Source organism: Malaclemys terrapin, chromosome 4, assembly GCF_027887155.1.
Source record: "Malaclemys terrapin pileata isolate rMalTer1 chromosome 4, rMalTer1.hap1, whole genome shotgun sequence".
Taxonomy (NCBI): domain Eukaryota; kingdom Metazoa; phylum Chordata; order Testudines; family Emydidae; genus Malaclemys; species Malaclemys terrapin.
In genome coordinates this window covers 32061534-32070936 of record NC_071508.1, presented here as the reverse complement: position 1 = coordinate 32070936, position 9403 = coordinate 32061534, and the positions used below count along the sequence as shown (strand labels likewise).

At 54.7% G+C, this 9403-nt stretch overlaps 1 pseudogene; it reads right to left on the bottom strand.

Moving 5' to 3' along the window:
* Positions 1 to 1537: 1537 nt before the first annotated feature.
* LOC128835295 (glycine N-acyltransferase-like protein 3) lies at positions 1538 to 4902 on the bottom strand (annotated as a pseudogene).
* Positions 4903 to 9403: the final 4501 nt, after the last annotated feature.

The following is a 9403-nucleotide window of genomic DNA, read 5'->3' as shown; positions in this document are numbered from 1 at the left end:
CTTTTGAGTGTGACCTCAGGCTGGGAATCTTTGGGGATAGTGAAGTTTGGTTTGAGGATAATCAACATCCCCGGGAGGTATTTAACCCTTGAGTTACTGAGACAGACTGGCTCTTGAGGGAGCCCTTGGCATGGGAACACCTTCGGGCTGGTTAGTATCAACGTGGAACAGCCAGATGCATTGTGTGTTAGAAACATCATGCCCGGCACTTTGTGCTCAAGGAGATGTTGCTGAATGGGGATCTATGGCACAGCCCCTCCTGCCCCATTTACAGCTGCTGTGGTTTGTATTGTCCAGGAGAGAGGAAAAGAGCTGATGAGCGCAGACTGCAATGGTGAGAAACGTGACAAGCCCCAGGGAAGTGGGGGAGAGGGAGATCCGGGGGAGATGTCTCTGGCAGGGTATGGGGAGGATGACACCAGAAGTGAAAGTACGCCGGTACGGTACGGTGTACTGGCAAGAGCCGGTACGCCGTGCCGGACTGGACCGGCTTCTCCAGCGGTGATTTAAAGGGCCCAGGGCTCCAGCCACTGCGGGGAGCCCGGGCCCTTTAAAGTGCCGCCCAAGCCCCTCTGCCGGAGCTCCAGCGGCACTTTAAAGGGCCCATGCTCCCTGCAGTGGCCAGAGCCTCTGGACTTTTAAATCACTGCCGGAGCCCCGGGTCTCCTGCAACTCAGCCCGGCTACCGGATTTAAAGGGCCTGGTGCTCCTGCCACTGTGGGGAGCCCCGGACCCTTTAAATTGCCTCTGGAGCCCTGCCGCCGCTACCTCGCAGTGGCAGGAGCACCGGGCCCTTTAAATCCCCGCTGGACCCCTGCTGCCCCAGAGTAGCGGCAGCAGGGCTCCCGCGGTGATTTAAAGAGCCTGGAGCTCCATGGCGGCTGGAACCCCAGGTCTTTTAATTAGCCCCTGAGCCCCGGGCCTTCCTGCAGCTGGTAGCTCCGGGGTGATTTAAAGGCCCTGGGGCTCCCAGCCACAACTGGAGCCCCAGGGCCTTTAAATTTTGAAAGGCCACACCTCTTCTGGTTGAGGCCACGCCCCCGCTGAGGACTCCGGCATACGGGTAAGTCCTTTAAGTTAGTTTCACCCCTGGGTGACACACTGACTATGGAGAAGTTAGAGATGCAATATGCTGAGCAGGATCTCCCAGGGAAAATAGGGGAGACAGAGCAGAGTAGATGCAGGAGACCAGTGAGCATGTAACTTGATTGGGTGGAAGATCATTGAGCCGTTGATGGAGTGTCTGGAAGAGGAATTGGAATGGGGTAGTGTAGGGGAAGTGGGACGGGGGTGCTGTGTGTATGGGTCTGGTGGCATAGAGTCCACCAAGGAGGGCAGGTTATGGTGCTCAGGAGAGTAGGACAGACTGGCTTCCTGGGTATGGGGCTGGGCATAGCAGGCCCCATGTGAGGCTGGTGCTGGGAGATGTTACTGGTTCCACTGGGTGTAACACTAATCCCCAGACTCCTACACCCCCTTCCCTTGGCTTCCCTTAGTTCCAGCCTGACAGGTCCCCCCGGGTGACTGGGCTGGGGTCTCATGCGGGGGTCGTGCTCGGTGCTGCTCTGGGGGTGGGGGTTCTATGCAGTGCTGTGTTGTGGAGGATGAAGTGGCACAGCTGGGCTGGCGCTGGAAGCCCTGCCTCTCCTGCAGCCTCTGCATGGGGTAGTTCTCCACGGCCACGTAGCTGTAGCTGGGATAGCCCCGTGCATGCATCTGCTTGGCCATGACATTCATCAGCACCTATATGTAGCACCGGTGCTGGGGCAGGGTGTAGCCATGCCTCACAAGGCCAAACGGGTCTGAAATGGCCCAACTGATGGGGCGTCCAGCAGCGTCCAGGTGGCAGATATTGGGGAAGTGGCAGATCAGGTTGGCCAGGTACCTCCTGCTCTTCTCGTTCCCCCACAAAGGTCCACGTCTCATTCAGCAGGACGGCGTGGGAGACATCCAGGGATGATAGCCTCATAGCCGGGTCCAGTCTGGCCGGGCAGAGAGCAGCAGGGCCAAGCTCCAAGGGTCAGTGATTAGGAGTCAGAACCCAGAATCATGAGGTTAGCTCTAAGATCATGAGGCTTTTTAAAAGATTACACTGTGATTGCTGGTGTCCCTTGATAGTTGAACTCCTCCCACCCCGGGGTGTTGCCAGCACTCCCAGATTTATTATGGTGATATGGGCCCCACTGTAGAAGCTCCTAGCCCCACATCTCTCCATCTCCCTTACAGCAACTCATTCTGCCCCATCAGTTCTGTCCTCCAGTCACCCATCAACTCTGTCCCCAGCCCACGCAGCCCCCCCCGCACCTTGTGGTGTTGTTCCACCCCTCCCAGACCTGTGGGGGCTGCAGCGAGCTCCCCTCTCCCAGGCCAGGTGTCCCAGGGAAGGAGGAAGCCCAGGCACTGTCCTGTCCCCATTGCTCACAGCAAGGGATGGGGAGTGGAAGCGATGTCACCCTGAGATGCTGAGCAATTCCTGCTGCCTCTCCCTTCCCCATCCCCGCCCCAAGACATGGGTGTCACATTACTGCAGGGAGGGGCAGGGGCAGGGAACTCTTACTGCAGCAGCTCTGAGAGGCAGCCAATCAGAGGGGGCTGCTCCCACCGGCAGAGGGAAATTCCCATGAAGGTCATTGTGAGACCCAGCCAAACTCATGGGACTCAGGAAAAGGGGATGCTGTAGCCAAGTGGAGTGGGGAGTTGGCTTGCTCGGGGTGGGGAATGGGACACTAACCCACACAGTGGCAGCTTTGCCTAATGTCTCATTTCCCTTCCCGGTAGAGATGCCCCTTCTACAAAGCGCCCCCGGGTTATCTGCCCCTTCCAGGGTTCTGGGTGAGGAGCTGAAGTGTGAACAGGCTGTGGATGGGGAAGGTTCCTCTCCATCCTGGGCCAGGAGAGATGTGGTGAAGGGACAGGATGAGCAGAGTCGCTCACTGCCAAAGCCCTGCCAGGGCTGATAGCTATTTGCAGGAGTGCCCTTCCCCAGGCACTGTGGATGGGGCTGCATTGGTGGCACAGAAACCATTTGCATCAGGGTTTTCTGGCAGAGGCTGGGGCCCTTTGCAGCAACTGAACAGGGCCCTCTCCATGGCTGGCTCCACCCAATGGCTACGCTCCCCAGTGCTGGCAGGGTCCCTGAGGGAGGTTGGGCACAGTGCCAATTTCACTGGGTTTCTGTTGGTGGAAACAGGACCCCAGTGCCCCAGGCCCTCCATGGGGAATAGCCAGCCAGAGTGTGGGTATCCCAGTGCCATGCTGGCCAATACCCCAGCCTCTCAGGCTGTCCCCTTCCCTACCACACCCCCTGTTGGGCCCTGTGACGCAGGCAGACACTGACCGGACCTCGGGCATGGTGCTGGGATCTGGGTGGAGGTAAGTGAAGTAGCGGGACGCTTCCAGCTGGACTCCCATGTTACTGTGGATAGAGAAGGCCTGGCCCCAGTTGATGGTGCTGCCCAGCAGGGCCTGGTAGGCGCCCGGGTCCCGGTAGAACGCTGTGTACTTGTTGGTGTAGAAATCAGAGTCGTCCGATGCCACCTGCCAGGGGAGACATGAAGCAGAGTGGGGAACTCCCAATGGAATGACCGATCTGCCTTCCCACCCCCCCACCCCCAAGCCAGCCTGGAAAGGCCCCAAATCCCAATCTCCCCCTCCCCCCCCGAGCCAGCCAGTCCCCCAGGTGCAACGCAATGGCTAAGGGACGGCACCTCTCTGCGTGGCCAGGTGAGGACAGCTTTGAACTTGGGCCATGTATCCACCAGCACCTCATGTCCAGCCGGGTTCCCGCGGTTTATGTTCATCACAATGCCGTGAACCTGCCAGAGATACAAGGGTGTTAGGGATCAGAACTGGAGGAGGGACAGCAATTCCTACTCGCACAACTATGTCAGGAGCCTCCACATGTTTATTGTGTGGTTTCAGCATCTCGTGGTTTTCAGCGCCTTCTTAGGGTGTTTTTTGCCCTTCTCCAAAATGTCTGCCCTCTCCTGGCCCTGCCAATGTGGCTGACACCACAAGCTGCCCTTAGCCAAGATGGCCACCACCTCACAATGATTTCATGGGCCTAGGCCAGGAAGATGGCTGCCCCAGGCTCTGGGGAGCAGCAAGGAGAAGAGATTGGGGGATGTGGGGTGACACTAGGGTTGGGGGTGAGAGGGAGGGAGTTGGGATGTGGAGGGCATGAGTGTTGGGAGGCAATATGGGGCAGGGCCTATGGGGCGTGAGGGCTGGGGGGCTTGTCTCTCCCCCCCCTCCCCGGTTTATTGTCCTAATTTTGGGGTCTGACCCCTGAGTTGTTTTGTGGCCCCTGAGCTGGTTTCACAGGGGAGTTCCTGAGTGTGGGGGACAGGGGTCAAAGAGGCTGGTGACCCCCCCACACACACACACTTGAGCCATGTGGTGGGCATGGAGCCATGGAGGGAGCCAGAGCTATCTAGCTCTCTGATTTGCTGTCACGGAGTCTGCCCACGGAGTGATTGGCTGGCACGGTGCCCGCCCGTGGTGTGATTGGCTGATATGAAGCCAACTTTCCCTGTGATTGGCTGGGAAGGTCCCACCGGCTACGCTGGGTGAGCAGCGGGAATTGGTGCTGGGTTTGGACTTTGGGAGACATGAGGGGTGAGGGAGGGGTGGCTGGGAGAGCAGCCAGCATCTTCGGGGGAGGGCCCTGCCCTTCCGGCCTGATCTCTAACCCATCTTCCAGGGGAGTCAGAGGGACCTTCACCTGCTCTCTGCCCCATGGATGGGGGTGGGGAGGGTTGAGTCTTGGCCCTGGGCTGCGGGCAGTGTGGCTAGGCACAGCCATGTCACCTGCAATGTCTCAGGCAGGCGCCTCCGTAGTGTCGCCTCCAGCAGCCGCAGCTTGGAGGAGCAGCTGAGCAGCAGCATTTCTGTTGAGATGGGGCCTTGGCAGCTTCCAGCGGGTGTGGAGTGGGGGGCACCTGCCCAGGTGGAGGAGAGAAACCCATCAGTTACCTGTGTCTGTCACCACGTCACCCCAAAAGCAGACAGGGTGTGTGTAACCTCCCACCCTGCAATAACAAAGCAGTCTGGGTGCAGCCCCTGTGCTCTCCAGAGACCCTACAATAACAAACCAGTCAGTGTGCAGGCTCTGTGCTCACCAAAGATCCTACAGTAGCAATCCCTGTCTGGCTGGCTGGTTCCCGCCATGCCAGGGCTGGTCTGTGCAGGACTCAGGTGGCCCCAGTACCTCCCACGCACCTGAGCCATCTCTGTGCCAGGGTAAGGGGCAGCCTCTGGGAAGATAGGGAGACAGGGTGTCCAAGAGGCAGTGAGGTCCCTGTCTGGCAGCAGCTGGTCCTAACCCTGTTGGGTCTCTCCCTTGGAGCCTGCTCCACCCTCTTATCCCTGAGTGAATGAACCATGTAGTGGGAGAGCTACAGGAGGAGGTGGCTAGGTTGAGGAGCATCTGAATCCACGAGCAATTCCTGGAGAGTGTCCATGTGGAGACAGCTGAGGTAGCTGTCCCAGTACACAGGACTGCTGATACACCACTGGTGGAGGAGGAGATGGCTCAGGGTGGACACTGGAAGCTGGTTACTTCTGGCAGCAGGCAGTGCTCCATCCCTGCTCCGAACCCTCCCGCCGTGGTAATAGGTAACCGTTATGCTCTTCTTGATACAGGAGAGAAAGAATCACACCCTACAGTAAAGGAGGAGAAGCCTCATACCCCTAAGGCTGGGAGGTCTGCTGCCACCACTGCGAATAGGAAACATAGGGTAGTGGTGGTCGGAGACTCTCTGCTGAGGGAGAGGAGGCACCCAACTGTCGCCATGACATTTCATCTTGGGAGGTATGCTGCCTGCTGGGGACCCGTATCTGAAATGTTACGGAGGCATTGTCGAGGATTATCCAGCCCTCTGACTACTACCCCATGCTACTCATCTATGTGGGCACAAATGATATTGCGAGGTGTGACACTGAGCAGATCAAGAGTGACTACAGGGCTCTGGGAGAATGGGTGAAGGAGTTTGGAGCGCAGGTGGTATTCTCTTCGATTCTTCCTGTCAAAGGTAGGGGCCTGGGCAGAGACAGATGCATCATGGAGGTGAATGCCTGGTTGCGAAGATGGTGTTGTCAGGAGGGCTTTGGCTTCCTCGACCACGGGATGCTATTCGAGGAAGGACTGCTAGACAGAGATGGTGTTCACCTTTCGAGGAGGGGAAAGACCCTATTTGGACACAGGCTGGCTAACCTAGTGAGGAGGGCTTTAAGCTAGGTTCGACGGGGACAGGTGAGCAAAGCCCACAGATAAGTGGGGAACATGGAGACCTGGGAGATGGGTCGGAAACAAGAGGGAGCGAGGGCTATAATGGCGGAGAGAAAGGAGGGTCAGGGCAAAACTGGGAGGCAAGATCAAACCAGTATCTTAGATGCCTATATACAAATGCGAGAAGTATGGGGAATAAGCAGGAAGAACTGGAAGTGCTAATAAATAAATACAACTATGACATTGTTGGCATCACTGAAACTTGGTGGGATAATACACATGATTGGAATGTTGGTGTGGATGGGTACAGCTTGCTCAGGAAAGGTAGACAGGGGAAAAAGGGAGGAGGTGTTGCCTTATATATTAAAAATGTACACACTTGGACTGAGGTAGAGATGGACATAGGAGCCGGGAGTATTGAGAGTCTCTGGGTTAGGCTAAAAGGGGTAAAAAACAAGGGTGATGTCATGCTAGGAGTCTACTACAGGCCACCTAACCAGGTGGAAGAGGCTTTTTTTAAACAACTAACAAAATCATCCAAAGCCCAATATTTGGTGCTGATGGGGGACTTCAACTATCCAAATATATGTTGGGAAAATAACACAGCGGGGCACAGACTATCCAATAAATTCTTGGACTGCATTGCAGACAACTTTTTATTTCAGAAAGTTGAAAAAGCTACTGGGGGGAAGCTGTTCTAGACTTGAATTTAACAAATAGGAAGGAACTCGTTGAGAATTTGAAAATAGAAGGCAACTTAGGTGAAAGTGATCATGAAATCATAGAGTTTGCAATTCTAAGGAAGAGTAGAAGAGAGTACAGCAAAATAGAGACAATGGATTTCAGAAAGGCGGATTTTGGTAAGCTCAGAGAGCTGATAGGTAAGGTCCCATGGGAATCAAGACTGAGGGGGAAAACAACTGAGGAGAGTTGGCAGTTTTTCAAAGGGTCTCGCATGATATTCTTATTGATAAACTAGGCAAACACAATTTAGATGGGGCTACTATAAGGGGGGTGCATAACTGGCTGGATAACCGTACTCAGAGAGTTGTTGTTAATGGTTCCCAATCCTACTGGAAGGGCATAACAAGTGGGGTTCTGCAGGGGTTCTGTTTTGGGACCAGCTCTGTTCAGTATCTTCATCAACGACTTAGATATTGGCATAGAAAGTACGCTTATTAAGTTTGCAGATGATACCAAACTGGGAGGGATTGCAACTGATTTGGAGGACAGGGTCATAATTCAAAATGATCTGGACAAATTGGAGAAATGGTCTGAGGTAAACAGGATGAAGTTTAACAAAGACAAATGCAAAGTGCTCCACTTAGGAAGGAAAAATCAGTTTCACACATACAGAATGGGAAGAGACTGTCTAGGAAGGAGTACGGCAGAAAGGGATCTAGGGGTTATAGTGGACCACAAGCTAAATATGAGTCAACAATATGATGCTGTTGCAAAAAAAGCAAACATGAGTCTGGGCTGTATTAACAGGTGTGTTGTGAGCAAGACACGAGAAGTCATTCTTCCGCTCTACTCTGCACTGGTTCGGCCTCAACTGGAGTATTGTGTCCAGTTCTGGGCACCGCATTTCAAGAAAGATGTGGAGAAATTGGAGAGGGTCCAGAGAAGAGCAATAAGAATGATTAACGGTCTTGAGAACATGACCTATGAAGGAAGGCTGAAAGAATTGGGTTTTTTAGTTTGGAAAAGAGAAGACTGAGAGGGGATATGATAGCAGTTTTCAGGTATCTAAAAGGGTGTCATAAGGAGGAGGGAGAAAACTTGTTCACGTTAGCCTCTAAGGATAGAACAAGAAGCAATGGGCTTAAACTGCAGCGAGGGAGGTTTAGTTGGACATTAGGAAAAAGTTCCTAACTGTCAGGGTGGTTAAACACTGGAATAAATTGCCTAGGGAGGATGTGGAATCTCCATCTCTGGAGATAGTTAAGAGTGGGTTAGATAAATGTCTATCAGGGATGGTCTGGACAGTATTTGGTCCTGCCACGAGGGCAGGGGACTGGACTTGACCTCTTGAGGTCCCTTCCAGTCCTTGAATCTATGAATTAACAGAGTCTGTGGCTGGCCCAGAGCTGGGGCAGCCAGGTCCCTGCAGTCACAAGGCACCACTGGGTTCCTTCCCTGCGCAGGGAGGGGTGAAAGGGTTTCCGGGGGCCAGCGGAGTAGAATTGTGAGGAAACATGAGCACTGCCAGGAGTGGGGCATGGGCAAACCAGCTCTGCTCGTGCCCCTCAATCCAGACCCACAACCCCTGCTGTCCCAGCCCGGGCCTCCCCCTCCAGCTCTGCTGATGCCCCTCAATGCCGAATCATACCATCTGCTGTCCCAGGCGTGGGCTCCTGCTTAGCAATTCCTTCCTAACTCTCAGTTTCTGTTTATTCCTTTGACTCAGGGTTGTGCTAGGAGCCCCCAGTCTGGGTCCCTCTCTTTCGCTTTCTGCTTTCCTCTGCTCTGTGTCTCCCCCAGCCTTGTCCCCCGAGGCATGTGTGTCCTCGGAGGCTCTGTGCCTCTTTTGCCCATGCTCTGGCGGGGATCTCATATTGGTCCCTATTGACATTGGGGAGTAGCAGGTTTCTACCTCTGATGGAATCTCCTTGACAAGGGGCTGTCACAGTTCGTTACCTGCTGGGAACAATGCAATCCATATCTGCAGCAACTCAGCATCACATTTGTTACTTAACTGGAATCCTGCATCAGAGAGTCCTCAGGTTGGTTTGGCAAAGCTGAGCTGAAGGCAGCGGTCGTGTTGGCAGCAACAACTGCCTCAATACCCCCAACTCTATGGGATCCGTCTTGGCTCTCCCTCCTTTTGTCTGTTTTTCCTGTGTGATTTCCTGGGGTTCTCACAAACACAGTCGCCTCCTAGCAGCCTGTGACTTTGTTCCAAGCTGCAGCAGAGCTGTGTCCACCTCTCCTGCTCCCTTGTGTACCAGGCGGTCAGTGCTAAGTCACTGGCAAACCGCAGCGTTAATGTTCCACGTGCCCTTCCACAATGTCGAGCCCACCAAAACTCTCTCGTCTGAAAACCAAGCAATGAGGAGTTAAGGTACCTGCCCGGGGTCCTTATCTCTGCCCCTGGAGCTGCCAGGAACCCCTGGGCTCCAGCTGTCCTCAGCGCGTTATGTGTTGCTGTACTGAATGGGGGAGGGGTTAGCT